Below are 16,607 nucleotides of genomic sequence, written 5' to 3'. Positions count from 1 at the left end.
TTTCCTCACCTCTTCCAACTCACCCCATACTACCATTTTCTCCTCTTCTCAACTCCCCAAAACAGCTCACCTTCTAGCTCAACCTTACCAAACTGCAACATTCCTCCAAGTCTTCCTGAATTTACTCTTTCTTCCATCCCTACTTCCTGTATTAAGAAACTGTTGTTAAAACTTAAACTTTGTTCCACTTCAGCTGACAATATGCCTGGCAAATTCCTTAAAATAGCTGCAGATGCAGTAGCATATCCCATTAGCATCTTAATTAAAAGATCTATCCAAGAATCATATGTCCCTTCTGTTTGGAAAAAAGCCAGTATCCTTCCACTCCACAAAGGTGGTACATCCTCTGATATTTCTAACTTTTGACCTATAGCTCTTCTATCTTTAATATCTACAATTCTTTAGAAATGTGTTCAAAAACAATTAATCGACTATTTGTTCTGCAATAAAATCCTCTCCCCCACCAAACATGGATTCTGAACCAGCCACAGCACATCCACAGCACTAATACCCTTCATGGACACCATTAATAGAATACATGACACTGGCTCAATAGCATCTGCCCTATTTCTAGACCTTTCAAAAGCTTTTGACACCATTTCTCATTCTGTACTCTTCTCTCAACTTTCTTCCATAGGCCTTTTTTCTCACACCCTAAATTGGTTCAGAAGTTATCTCTCAGCTAGGCAACATGTCGTCAAATGGCAACATTCAATCTCCCCTACCCCCATAACCCTACTGGAGTCCCACAAGAATCCATCTTAGGCCCTCTTCTTTTTAACTTATTCATAAACAACCTTTACCTAGTATTACCCCATACCTCCCTAGTCCAGTACACAGACGTCTCAACGATAGTCTGCTCTGCACCTAACCTCACTACTTTGCAACAATTGATCCAAACTGCCTTCACAGCCAATGAGACTTGGCTTTACAAAAAACATCTCTCCCTAAATGCCAAAAGAATAAGCTAATGTTTACTCCAAAAAAAAATACCACCATTAACAGACAAGACTTCAACATACACTCATTGACTTCAATAAAATTTGAAATTGTAGCCAGTACCAAATTATTAGGTGTCATTATATATGAAAATCTGAAACTCAGTTTACATATCTAATGCAATATATCAAAAACCCATAAAAAACTCAATATACTTTACAGGCACAATAATTTCCTTTCCATACCAACCAAACATGCATTAGACCTCTCCTATTTGCTTCCCTCCCTAACATATGGAGCCCCCTTACTGACCAACCTCCAGTCATCCCTGAAACAAAAGCTTGAATTCTGCTATAATAAAATTGTTAAATTTGCCTCTAAGGCCCGTCATTCTACCCATGACTGTATAGCCCTGAGAAATGTCCAATGGCTTGAATTCCAATATTATTTATCACTCCTTTAGCTTACTGCATCCCATAAACTTATTTACAAGCCATAAGACTGCCCTTCAATCAGCTCCCTATTCTTCCCTTATTCTCCTCCTAGGTCTCTTTAATTTGAAAACCAGAATCTACTACAAATCCACAAACCAAACCTTTCTGCTGATAAACTCCTACATAGCTGGACAATTGCCAGATCCTGGAACAATCTCGCCTCTTATGTCCGCTCTATAAAACAACCCTCTAACTTCAAAAACACCCTACACAAACATCTCCTCTCTAACTGGATCTGTAACTGCACCACCCAGATATGGGGAAACAATGGCCCAGACATAGGGGATACTGTCACTATTGTTCTTAATGTATACGTTGCTTGAGTTACAAGGTTTGTTTTAGCAGACATTTTCTGACTTATGTAATGTCTGACACTGTAATGTATTGTGTCATTACCTATTGACAGATATCATCAGATCATGACAGCTATTTACCAGTGAAATTCAAGATGGCTGATGCACAGCCCAATATTATGAGGCAAAGGCTAGACATTCTTGCACAATACAGCCGGATGGGAGGTGTGACTACATCCGGTTGACTGCTGAAACTGTGTAAAAGGTCCAGCACCTTGGTGATATACTGGCTGGAGAACTCCTGGTTGTGCAGTATTATTCTTACCTGGAAGGTCATATCCTGGTGTGACCATACCTCTCATCTGTACAGATTCTCAGAGATTATCCAGATTCATGCCTCATATATCTGGTCAGTTTCCCTTAACATTGTGGTTTTCTAGCAAGTTTGTTGCAAATCACTCAGGGTTGCAGTCAGAGAATAATGCCCAAACACTACAGTTTCAGACTTCATACCCTTCATGCCATCCATGTACCACACACCCCCTCTGTTTTTCTAACACCTTTCTAACATTATGAAAGCATTTTGTCAGAAGTGTCCCTGTATATGGGCCTTTATCCCACCATTATGTATGGCTTTGTCCAGACTTTTTGTTCTACAAGATTGACAGGTATGCTACTAGCATTTAGATGCATGGCCTTTCATTTGCATTTTGCCGACTGTGTTATGTTGGTAGTATGGATCCTATGACATTCCCTACAGTGGCACTATGGGTGAGGCATGGCCTTTGCCAGAGACCTGCAGGTCATGTGAGACTGCTGCAGGCCATCTGTAGCAGGGCAGTGCATTCGGTCACTCATATGTTTCCAGGCTGCTGGGTAGTGAATCCCTCTGGGGTGACAATGGTAAGTGAGTCAGGTATTACTGGCAATCATTTTCTGTTCATATTGATCCATCACTCTGGGTGACAGCAGGATGCTGCTTATGGCTAGGGGCATACATGCATGGGACACATATTCAGCACACTGCAGCATGTCTATCTTTCTATAGTCCATGAGGTACTTCTCACATCATTCATACTGCCATGGACCAGGCTAGTGTAATACCTGTACCTGTTGTGGGGTGACTTGAGTGCATGTGTGATATAGCAGTTTATGGTACCTGCCAAACAAGTAATCATGACTTTCTCCTTATCCTGCCTGGTGTGTGGCACATCTTTGGTGTCTCACAGTGGAGTCTTCTATGAATAATATGTTGTGGTTATGGTAAGGCCTTAGTGTTTGCAGGACCTTGGTGCATGGTGTATGTATGGTCTGTGGTGTGTAGGTTTGGGAAATGCTCATGTGTTTTTGCCTCTGAGGTGTCCTTTACTTGGGGTTTGATTTGTTGTGGATCTCCAATTATGTGGGTGTGTGTTGTGTATTTGCAGATGATGTTTACTGACTGCATACACTGCATGGCACCTATGTTAATGCAAAATGTGCTCTGTTGCACACATTCTCCATTTGTCTGGCCAATGGTCCCCCCCCATGTGTCTCTTTATCCTTCTGTAGTCCAGTCACAGGCTTTGCCCACAGTGTTATATATCTGTAATTCTGGTGTGAGCATGGTAAATGCCATAACATCCAACACAAGGTTATGGACTGCACACCTCTGAACATACCTGTTTGGCAGGTTGTCCATCATTGCACCTCTGCATCTGCTGGGGTCCTCAGACAGTTTGTGTTGCTATGTTATTATGCAGCTACATGTTGGCCTTGCTGTCAAACTGTCACTGAGTCTGACATCTGGACAGGCCCACGTATGACAGTCAGATGAAAGCCCACACATGAGGACAGGGTGTTGATACTGTTCTGTCATACATAGACAGTTGGGGGACCAGTTTGTTGCTTGCTTTCTGTTATGGATGTGACATCTGCTTCTCCAATGTCTGCAATTGATGTTTTGACATGACCGTTTCTTGTATTGCAAATACTTTGCAGGCAACTGCAATGTTAGGACAAGCAGAACAGATATACAAAGCATACTTGTGCTCCTTCTGTGACAACCTGCCATTCCAGGGGTATGGCTGTTGGCCAGTGACATGTCAGTGCTGACACAGTGAGCTGGCAGCCTTCTGACCTGCCAGTACACTGACCTTCAGGTACCTGTTGTGCTACTGGGCACCATACTTCTCTACATATGAGAGTCAGACATCTGGACAAAGCCATAAGTAAATGGGTGACAAAGGCCTAAATATAGGCACCATTTTAACTATTGGCCTTACAAACCTAGAAGGGTGATACAATAACAGATGTTGCATTAGCATGTGTTTTCTATAGGGTATGAAGTCTCAGACACTACTATCCATCATTATTTTATGACTTTAGACTTTTGTGGTTTGCCAGTGATTTGCCACACAACCACTATTTCATGATAGAGGCAATACACATATGATGCAAACCTCTGTATATTCTTCCAAAGGTCTGTACAGTTGGGAGATATGGTAGACACTGTGTAGGTTACTCCAACCTGTGTACTGTTCATATGTGTGCCCCCCTGTCCATGACCTGTCCAGCTTACCAGCAGTAATGGATATTGACATCTGGACAGTGTATACAACTCCCACCATAGCTGTGGCTGACATATGAAATAGTTGGCACTGCAATTCTTGGAACATGGCCCAGTCTACCACAGCACTGTACCTAGGACACTAAGACACAACAGCTGGGAGTAAGTGCTGGCCACACCCTGACCGAATTTCCCAAGCACATACATAGATCATTGACACCTGCATATTGTGTGCCTGCAATAAGTTATCATGTTGATTGGGACAGCACTGGCAATGTGTACTCTGCTGCTATTACCTTACAAACCTACATGTGACTGCATTAATATGAGAATATGGGTGTGGGGGGCACACCTGTCAACGGTACACATTTACACGTACTGTGCTGATATTGGCTTTACATTTTGGTTCCATTCAGCATAGCATTGTGGCTTGTCTTGGAGAATAGAGGCATATCACTAGAGGCCACAGGTTAGATTGCAATGGCATACAATTGAGTTTTAGACTTCTTACCCTTCAGAGCTTTACTGCAACTGGAAGGCCTGCTGTGATATCACTGTGTAAGTCTGTAGGGGGGTATTCCACCATTGTCACCATTTGTGGGCCTTTGCCAGACATTCCTTTATGTTTTTTTACAGCTGACTTGCTGGGTGAGTCTGAGGGGTGAGTATGGGATCCCCGCATTGACATCTATACATGTGACCTATGCCCCCCCTTAGTTGCTCCCTTACATATACTGCAGTGGGATTTGTAACCTTGGATAATACTGCATAGTGTGGGGAAGCCAGTATTGGTCAGACATTTCCTGGTGTCCCACATAGCTGTCAGTTGTCTGCTGCTACCCCAGTAGGCCATCCCAAACCCTTGCATGCATGCAGTAATACCATAGATATGCTATGAGAACATACTGCTCCATTCATTTATTGTTTAGAAGACTGACTTACCTTGTGCCTGCTGCAGTTGTGGTGATGGTGGGTGAGGGCTGACTCTGTCGGATGCACACAGTACACTGCCTATACAGGGTAAGCTACAGGTAGTGTGATGTGTGTGGCATCCATTTTACTGTGTGTGTGAGTCGAAGAGTGGTATCAGTCCCTGGGTCCCTACAGTGTCAGTGTGTGTGCTATGCATTGCCTCTTTGCCAAGGCCTGGACATACTAAGCACATTTCGGACTGCCTACAGGAGCAGGCTCAGGGGTTTCCTCCTCTGAGTTCCTCTGTGCCTGTGGGGACCTTGGCAGTGTTGGGGGGCTGTGTGGCCCATCCCCATGCTGTTCCTGCTGCAGCTGTTTCTGCAGGATCTTATTTTGTAGCATGGCACATACTATGGACATGTGTGCACATGTGGCTGGAGAGTACTGTAAGGCTCCACCAGATATGTCAAGGCAACGGAACCGTGACTTGAGCATACCACACACATGCTCTATAATGATCCTGGTTTGTGTGTGTACCTCATTATGGAATTCTTGAGTGGGTGTATGGATTTCTGATGGGTGTCATCATCCACGGCTCCAGTGCATAGCCGGCATCCCCCACCAGATGGCCATATGGGATGTCCACACTGGCAAATGCCTGGTTACAGTTGTGATGAATGCCAGATGTCAGAGTCATGATAGCTTTCAGGGCTGCCAGCATACACATTCATGATAATGCCCTGGGCATTGCACACAACCTGGCAGTTGATGGAGGGGAAGCCCTTGCGGTTTATGTAGACCCTACCCTGTTCATCGGGTGGTGCTTTGATATGGATGTACATGCAGTCTAGCGCACGCAGTACCTCTGCGTATTCTGCTACACGGTGGGAGACACATATTGCTGGTCTTCCCCTCACGGGTGTTGCGGAAGTAAATGTGCTCACTGGCATCTGGTAGCATGGCATCCGGGAACTGGTGGAGTTCCCTGGATGCAGATGCCTGTGAGACCCCAATCATATCCCCACTAGGTCTTTGGAAAGTACCTGTAGCTAGTATTCGTAAGGCTACACAAACCTTGTTATCCATTGGGATGGGTTCCCCTCTGTTGGCTCTGGGTCTGAGTCAAGGCTGGCACAGCTCAATGATGTGCTGAAGTATGTCACTGTCCACCCTGTAGCACTCTACTATCTCCAGATTATGTAGCCCCTGGTAGGTTATCCTGAGTCTGAACACTCTTCTCCTCCTCCTCAGTCTAGGGCAGTTGTCAGCATTATCCTCCTCACCGCCCTCAATCTCTAGCACATACTGATGTATCAAAGCAATAGCAGCCCCAAACATTTTGTTGGTTAAAATTCCCTCACATATGTACACCAATGGTGCAGAGTTTCTGGGAAAAAAACAGACTGAAAGGTGTTTGCATGGTTTATACTGTTGTGCTACAGATGCTGCCAACATGATTGGCTGACTATGATGCATTCCAACTGCCAGCTATGTTATTTGTACTTGATTGCTTTTTTTCTGCTATTTTCCTTTTGTTTACTTTTTTTCCCTTTCCATTTGGGCCCTTTTTAAGCCCCAAGGCATGCTGTGCAAACCCGGTGCCCAAATGTGAACAGTCCTGCTATTTACGGGATTTTTTTTTTTGTTTATTTGTTTGTTTTAGACCCGGTGCACACCACGCAAACCCCATTTCACTAAAGTAAACACTTTGAAGCAGAAATGGCCCTCCCCTGGACATGAGCACGCTCTTCATTTCATGGAGTAAGTCAATACGGCCTGAGACACACCCCCTTGCTTAGCTTTGCTTAGCTAAGCTCAGCTGGGAGCTGTGAAGCTCCAATGTGCTTACACCAAGCATGACACACCCCCTTTTCATGTAAGCTGCTTCTACTGTTTACACTACTGCTTTATAGCTTCTACACAGTCAGGTGCAGTTTGGCACTTATCTCCTTTTTGTGATTCAGTAAATTTCCCTCATTAGCATGCCCCACTGCCTTAGTCCATAGTTACAGCACTACACCAGAGTCTTTCCCCTTAATAACCACTGTTTGATTCTGCATGCCATAGACTATAATGGCAAAATGCGGATTTCACTTAAATTTGCCTTTTCACATTTTTTATTTTATTTTCAACATGATCCCGTTTGCGTGCTGCTGCCCTATGCTTAAACGACCGAGATCGGCCCCAAAAAATAAACTTTTATTTTTGTAATTTTGCAACACTTTTCCATGCCAATGGCCATATATTTGGGCATTGACATGCCTAAGGGTTATAATACATGCTTTACATTGAGCTGTCATGCCTCTGTTTTGATTTTTTTGCAGAAATGCATTTGTGCATTTGGCTAGTAGCCGAATACATGTCTGCAAGCTACACTATTCTGCCATGGATGCCTACCATCTTACTGGCTCACTAATTGGCCTCATTTGCATGGTTTTCACCAGCAAATGAGGTCATTAGCATAATCCAGTCGTGTCCATGGCAGTATAGTGTTAGTAGGCTTGTGCACATCCCCAGGCTTGTTTACTGGATCGCTCGGCAGACATATACCGTGCAGGAGCTGCTACACAATTCCTGCATGGAATAAAACCTTTATTGAATCCCAGGGAAAGTAAAAGTTTCATGCATTTGTAGCATTAATATCTGACTTTTTATTAGCATTAGAATTATAAGCTTTAAAGTAAGGTGCAGTTGCCTACAGTATTATTTTAGCTTAACTAATATGGTATCATAGAATAAAGTATACAGCTACAACATTACTTGAATAACGTTTATAAGATAACTACTGACAATTTTGCAGAAACTTTATAGTCTGTATTTAATTGGGCTATAGGTTGGTAGTTGTGGGTCTCTTGGTAGATTATAATCAGCCTGATCAGATAAAGCTGGCTTTCCTGTTGCCTTGTTATGGGGTAGGTTTGTATGCCCTGTAAAATTATTGGAGATAGTAGTTCAAATAATTTGTAAAGATTAAAAAAAGTGACACTTTCCACAAATGCAGGTTATCCCCCTGGTGCCTTGGCAAAAGCCATCTAGGCAAGATAAAAACATAAAAGACATAAAAAAGTCATCATATAAACAGTATTAGGAAATGGCCTCATTATAAATACAATTAGTTAATAATATAATAATTTTCAATTGGACGTTTGATTTTAAGCCAATAGGTAGCAATGTATTAAACTTTAATATAAAATAATTTCCTTAAACTGCAAATATCACATACTTTGGCATTCACTTCTTCTATACTGATATTCCTGGCATAGCAACTAATTTGTTCCAAAACAGTCACTTTTAAATTCATAACATTATACCTATGATATTCATTACGCATTACTGCTAATGGAATTTCTTTTAGTATATCCACATCATTTATTAACTCTTCCTTGATTCTGCTAGAAAAATCCCTTTTGGTTTCAACTGCATAAACAATTTACAGGGGCATTGAGCAGAATAAATTGCTGCACAACTCATACAAATGTGTTTGCCCTGATATCCAGTACCATATTATTAATAGCACATATATATGTGTGTATATATATATATATATATATATATTTATTTATTTATTTTTTTTTACAAATCAAGTGGGCACACTGCCTTCATGGTCATTCATACTCATAAGAGAATAATTTGGCATAAAAATAACTAGCAGAAAGATAATCAACAATACTCTTACCACTATACTAAATTATGCAGTAATATTGGATAAATGTAAAATGGCACCCTTAATCTCCTTTAATGCCAAATGAAAGGTCTGATTAATGTTAAAATATGACACCTATTCTTTTTTAATAATACTGATTTTTCTTCTGAGAGGGATGCTGTTCTAGTTAGAGAAATGTTCAATTAGTGTTACAGTGTAATGACTACTTTTTAAACAAATGCTTGTATTACTTCTAAAGGAGTGCTATTTGGTATAAAAAAGTCAGTATGGTACTGTCATGTTTTACTCTATATGTTGAGATTCCATCATTGGATTATTGAAAATAGTTTATGAAGCATGACATTTTTTTTTAAACTGACATGGAACATATACTGTAATGGAAAAGAAATCAAACCACAATACATTTCCTTTATTAATTCATGCAGTATACATTTTAAGACATTTAATTCACTCCAAGAATGTAAAAGATGCTCAGTGCCTGCCCTGTGCTGAATTTCACTCCTCCTCCTACTAAATACTATTCTTTATGAATTGTTCCTACAAATTCTGTTTACTTCTATGCATTTTGCTCCTTCCCATCCCTTTCCTAAAGCTCCCATTTTCAGTTCTTTTATATCCTTTATAATATTCAGTAATTCAGTTACACTGTGTATAGCTTTTGATTTCCATTTTCTGATAATTGATCTTTTTCCCAGTCAGTAGCATTATATATAGTATGGCCTTGACATGTCTAGGAAATTCGTATCCTGTGTCCCAGATAAAAAAAATATCATTTTCTTAAACCATTTGCTTCCCCAACATTTCTGAAAAAGTACTCTGTAGGAAATGTTTAAAATCTTCCAACTAATTGCATTCTTAAAATATTTCCACAATTACCTCTTTCATTCCCATCAAGCTGCCAACATTTGCTATCTACTTGAGGAAATATTCTGTGAGTCTACTTGGGGTATAAAATACCTATGGAAGCACATCCAAGCAAAAACAATAAACCTTCTGAATTTCATTGTAAAATTGGGATCCATACAGATGTCCTCCCATTGCACCTTTGTGTATTGCTTTTATATTATCTCTTCCCTGTGTTTTCTAACTTCTACATATTTATACATATTTCTACAATTAGCCTTTTACACCCTGGGCATGTCACTACACCTCCTACCCGCAATAACAACTAATAGCACAGTCAGTATTGCTTCTCAGTTTAGCACTCATATTGTACAAATTGTTTTCTCTCTACTCAAAAATATCTACCTACCCCCATTCATAGTCCCAACTACATCAGAGAATGGCCTTCCAGTATTCAATTTTCGACCAATTTCCAAATTGACTGTTAGGAAACACCTCCTCAACTTAAAACTGACAACATTAGCTGCTGAAAATCTACCAGTGGAATATAATGAAATTGTAGCAGATATAGTCCCAGTTTGTGGAAAAATATTCTTTTATCATTCCCTTCATAAAGTAGGAAATAATACAGAATTTTCTAACTGTAGCCCTATAGACTTCGTATCTCCAAGATATAAAATACTGGAAATGTGTATTCATTCACAATTTAATAAATCTCTCACAGATAAGAATCTTTATCTGATGCTCAAAATGTCTACTGACCTAAACATTTCCCAGGAAGTACCCTTCTTAACTTTTTCAACAATGTCAGTCACACTTGTAATACAGTTAACTTAGCCTTCTTCCTATCTCTGGATTTATCTAAAGCATTTGATAATATATCCCACCAAAAACTACTTACTTGAATCTCATCTCTTCATCTGTCTGAGTTGGTCCACATTTGATTTGACAGCTACCTGTCTAACAGACAGTAAGCAGTAAAATGGCAAGATCTATCCTCCTTCCTACCCATCCCCATTGGTCCATTGGTGTCCACCAAGGAACTATCTTAAGTCTTCTTACTTTTTAATATATTCACAAACAAACTCTGCACTGCTACTACTCAGGCTTCTCTGTTGCAACACCGAGATGCCTCCATCCTAATCTGTACAGCCTCAACCCTGTCAATACTATCAAAAATTACACAGGAATCATTCTCAGATACTGACAATGGTTAGATAAATCCTTACTGCTATTACAACACAAAGAAAACAAAACTAATGCTCCTCACACCACAGAATATACCAAACAATTTGAATAATTTTAAATTACCTCCACAAATAATGCTAAACTTGAAACTGCACACCATTCTAAATTACCTGGAGTTATAATGGCTCCATCCATCCACAACTCCTTTTTCCATTTTTACACATGGGGTCAGGGTTTCTTTTCAACGGTGACAATCACCTAGAGCAAAGGTTCAGACCACTTGCTGGCTAGCCCTGCTGCAACTATTGTTCCAAACCACACACTCACATGCACACTCACACCCATAGCTAGTTTAGAGAGTACAATTCACCTACTGCATGTCTTTGGGATGTAGGAGGAGACTGGAGCACCAGTGGGAAACCCACAGGAACACAGGGAGATCATGTGGAGTGGACAAATCAAATTCAAAACTGACTAAAACATATTCTAAGTAATCAAGAAAAACTCCCGCAAACTCAGTTGTCTCTGTAGGACTAATCTGTACCTCACCTAAAATACCAGAAAAACTATTGCTGCAAGCTACCTATCACTCTCCCTCCTTTATGCATCTTCTATAATCACTAACCTACACACAACATAAAAAGCAAAACTAGACCCTTGTTCATTCTAAGTCTCACCATTGCACTGTTGTAAATATATCACTGGTACAGCTAAATGTCAGTAACTGTGAATGTGTGAATGTCCCTGTGTGAAACATGCCAACAGAATGTGGTACAGGCATGTTGGATTTTAACAGCATTGTAGCTACAGTTCAGTCTGTGGATACTACTACTAACACTCCACAGCATGAATTAAAATGTTGGTTAGAAGGGGTGGTAATAAGAAGCTAATACTTAGACTGATGAGTCCAGGGGCCCCAACTTGACATTTGCTGGGGCCCCCAAAATGCTAACACATTTCCAACAATAGTCTTGCCATCAAAAGACTATAAACAAGCTAACTAGCCTAAAAACATATTATCTAAGGCACAGCTTGTTATTCTCATGTTCGACACCAGATTAATCAAATCATAATCTGTTAAGTTTTATAGACTTTTATACATTAACACTAGCAGTCTGTCAAACACCTCTACCTATTGTCCCCTTTTTCCCATTTATCTTCTCCTATACCTCTCTACAGTGTATATAATCCACCTGAAGTTTTGCTTATTATACTTCTAAATATCTGCTGCTTCTGCTATGTTTTATACAGTATAGCAAGAGGGGCAACTATCCCAGGCATAAATTGCTGAGGGGCATTTTCAGATGATCCCAATCTTTCTTTAATGCATACTGGCTTTTAAAAAACAGTAGTGCATTCACAGTCAAAGAGTGTGTGGTCTAAACTGTAGCACGCAGTTTGCTACAGTTTAAAAAGTTAAAAAATATATGTATTTTTTAAATACTCATAAGCACTGTAGCACTCCTTGCAGGTAGGGTATAAACTTTAGCAATTGTTAGCTCTGTTTGTAGCCAGCAGTTTGCAACAGTTTAAACAGTGGATTTTTTCCTAACTAAAATATGAGCACCATAGTGCTTTGAGCAGGTGGGATATAAACTGTAGGAACTGCTTGCTACATTTTTAGCAAGTAGTTTGCTATAGTTTTTAAAAAAAATAAATGCTTTTTTAAAGAAAAAGAAACTAAATCATAAGCGCTGTGGTGTTCTGTGAAGGCAGGGTATAAACTATAGCAATTGTTTTCTACATTAGTAGCTAGTGTTGCCACCTCTTTGTTTTTTTTTCTGGACTATCCGGAAATCAAACCATATCTCTAGTAGTCCGGAAAACACTTTGCAGACTCTGGGATTCTGTTTTTTAAAAAAAATAAACAGACTATTAGAGCTTGTTAAATCAGCAGATTTAGTATGCTTTTTTACAGAAAAGCATAGTAAATTTACAGAATGAAGACATCAGGAATGCAAAGACAGGGCATTCCTCCTCAGCTGACGATGGCGGTGACATCACAAAATGGGCAGAATGTGTGTTAAACTAGGGAGGAATGGGCGGAGTTATGGGAGATGTGAGGGGATATATCCTTGGTCTGGTTTTAGCAGCGAAAGATGGCAACCCTATTTGTAGCAAACAACTGAATAGAGTTTAAAAGAAGAAATTACTTTTTTAAATAAAATATTTTAAAGGAGGGTTGGGGGCAGGGCAGAGAAATGGGACCTAAATGGCTGGGGTAGAGGGGATTGTCATGCATCTGGCTACTTGATCTGTGATTTCTTTTTTTTTTTTTTTTTTGCTCTAAAATGGAAGAGCTTAGGGAGGGTTTTCTTTATTTTTGACAAGATAGTCATGTTGTAATATACAATAATTTGGGAAGCTCTGCTCATGTACTTGGCCATTACTTTGAATTTGTCTGACTATAACAGTATGGTTACGCCTTGTGATTTACAACTAGAAACAGGGACATACTCAACATTTAAAAAAGTCTACCTACATTTTCAAAATTAGACATGCTGGCATACAATACATGTTAATCTAAGAATATACACAAATCTCTTGCCAGACATGCTAACACAGATGACAGTCTTTTCATTTTCTTCAAATCTCCCCTTATGACTCAAGCATGACTTTCACGTGACCCTTGAAAACTGAGGCTTGAGAAAAATTGGTCTACCTGGGAATATTAGCTCACTCTTCTACTGGGCAATCCATTTGCATTGGCATTATTAATCCCATCAAAGTGTTCTACTTCTGAGGAAACTTGGCTAAGCACAGCCCCCACCCCATAATTTGAAGCATGTACCTGTTCAATAAATTCTTTATTGTTATCTGGGCTGGCTGACACAGGGGGTCCTCCCAAAATCTCTTTTAGTTTTTGGAATGCCTGTTCACATCTGTGGTCCAGACTACCTTGTCCAGTTTATTCATCTTAGGTCAGTAAGGGGTTCAGCTATGGTGTTGTAATTGAGCACAAATATTCTATAGCACCGTGTTGTCCCCAGAAATCCTCTCACCTGTTTCTTAGTAACAGGAACTGGCCACTCTTGAATAGTTTCCACCTTGACAGGTTCTGGCCTAATTTTACCACTTCCCACTCTGTGTCCTAAGTAGGTGACCTCTGTCATACCAACTTGACACTTATTGGGTTTAATGGTTAATCCTGCCCTAGTTAATTGATCCAAGACATCCCTCACATGTTGATCTGCAAATGCCCATAGCATTGTCTTCAATGTAGACTTTAGCCTCTCTACAAGACTATTGGTAGGTGACAATCTTCAGATGTTTCACCCCACAACACTTCCACAAACAAGTTCAGCAGGTTTGACATAAAGTTGACACCTTGGTCAGTCAGAATCTTCCTTGGAAAACCTACCCTGCTGAAAATTTCTAGCAAAGCACTTGCCACCTTTTCTACATCAAGATCACCTGCAAAAGGAATATTAGGGACTTTAGCTAGAAGTGGCAGACGGTAGGCTCTAGGGTCTATCAACTGCCGCATTACCTCACCTTTTAGCCCTCACTTAAGAGTCCACTTTCTATACAACAAACATCCCTTGTCTGCCTTAATATCCCCCTTCCCAAGGAATATCAAGGACTATAGCTAGAAGTGGCAGATGGTAGGCTCTAAGCTCTACCAGCTGCCATACTACCTCACCTTCCAGTCCTCCCTTAGGAGTCCATTTTCTAAACAACAAACCTTTGTTCCCATATAAAGAGTCCCTCTTTCTTGAACCTCAGGTGCTTCCTTAGCCATTTCCCTCAAGCTTTGAACTGTAGGCTCCATAAGTTGAGCCTGTCTCAACTGTACATTTGCAACCCTCCCACACTCCCCTTGCACAGAAAGTCTATTATCTTCCAACAGCTTTACCTCACTGTCACTCTGAGTACTATCATTCACCTTCATCCTTGCAGTCACCATGTCCAAGGGAACATCAGCACCTCACAGCAGCTGTGGCTCACTTTCAGACTTACTGCTACAGGATAGTTCCTTCTCTGAAACAGCCAATTCACCAGTCCCAGCTTCAGGTATGAGATCTATTTAGTTCTCTCTGATACTACTGGACCTATATACCTGTATCCCAGCCTGACTATGTGTTACTGAATGCACACAAGGCACACTGCATCATCACGGTCATTCCCTATCAGGACATCTGCAGTAATATCTCCGACACAAGCTCCCCTTCTACAGGAAGCCTACTAACTTATGACAGCTGCACCTCACTGTCACTCTGGGTACCACCACTCACCTCCATCCTCACAGTCACTGTGTCCAAGGGAACATCAGTACTCACCAGCAGCTGTGGCCCACATTCAGATGTACTGCTACCTGATAACACCTTCTCTGAAACAGCCACCATGCCAGTCCCAGCTTCTGGTATGAGATCTTTCTGGGTCTCTCCCAGACTACTGGGCTTACTTGCCTTTCTCCAAGTCTGACTGCATATCACTGCATGTACACAAGGTACTGCATCAAGAAAGTCATTCCCTATAAGGACATCTGCAGGAATATCCTCAAGCACACCTGCTTACTTGCTTCTTCTTCCATTCTCCCAGTCAAGATGAAGCCTAACCAAAGGTATTTGGAATGGGGTCCTCCAAATGCTCTGACTGGAGTGGACTGCCCAAGTAAGTACTGCTCACCTCACAACGATTAGATCAGAAGCTGTGTACCTTTTAGCAGTTAGCAGTTTACCATCTACTAAGATATGATATTAATTGTGGTTATAACGTGGCACCCCAGTTGTTTCTAAACAACTCACCACTAGCAGTTTGTCATCACCACTTGCTGGCTCCCTCACCTTCTGTTTTTCACCTTGTCTTGATGGACATTTGACTGCTATGTATCCCCTCTCACTACACTTGAGACATCTAAACCCTAATCGTGCACTTGGATTTGTAGTTTCCCCCATTACTGGTGTACTTTGTTGGAGTGGTTTAGACTGCCCCCCATGGGTTCCCTTATGTCCATGTACAGCACTGGGTATCCCTTTCCAATGCAGTGGTGCTCTGCTTGCCAATGATCTACCTACTGGATGTCTTTGGAATGAAAGAGGAGATGGGAGCACCAGGAGGAAACCCACAAGAACACAGGGAGGTCAGGTAGAGAGGACAAATCAAATTCAAAACTGACCACTACATATCCCAAGTAATCAAGAAAAACTCATCAAAAACTTGGTTCTCTCTATGAGACTAATCTGTACCTCACCTACAATACCAGAAAAACTATTGCTGCAAACTACCTGCCACCCTCCCTCCTTTATGCATTTTCTATAATCACTAACCTACACACAACATAAAAAGCAAAACTAGACTCTTGTTCATTCTAAGTCTCACCATTGCACTGTTGTAAATATATCACTGGTACAGCTAAATGTCAGTAACTGTGAATGTGTAAATGTCTCTGTGTGAAACATGCCAACAGAATGTGGTACAGGCATGTTGGATTTTAACAGCTTTGTAGCTACAGTTCAGTCTGCAGATACTACTATTAACACTCTGCAGTATGAACTAAAATGTTGGTTAGAAGGGGTGATAGTAAGAGGCTAATACTTAGACTGAAGAGTCCAGGGGGCCCCAACTTGACATTTGCTGTGAGCCCCCAAAATGCTAATACATTTCCAACAATAGTCTTGCCATCAAAAGATGATAAACAATCTAACTAGCTTCAAAACATAGTATCTAAGGCACAACTGGTTATTCTCATGTTCGACACCAGATTAATCAAATTATAATCTGTT

Source organism: Protopterus annectens, chromosome 6.part0 (assembly GCF_019279795.1).
Source record: "Protopterus annectens isolate FY-2018-M chromosome 6.part0, PAN1.0, whole genome shotgun sequence".
Taxonomy (NCBI): domain Eukaryota; kingdom Metazoa; phylum Chordata; order Ceratodontiformes; family Protopteridae; genus Protopterus; species Protopterus annectens.
Note: the sequence above shows the minus strand (reverse complement) of the source record.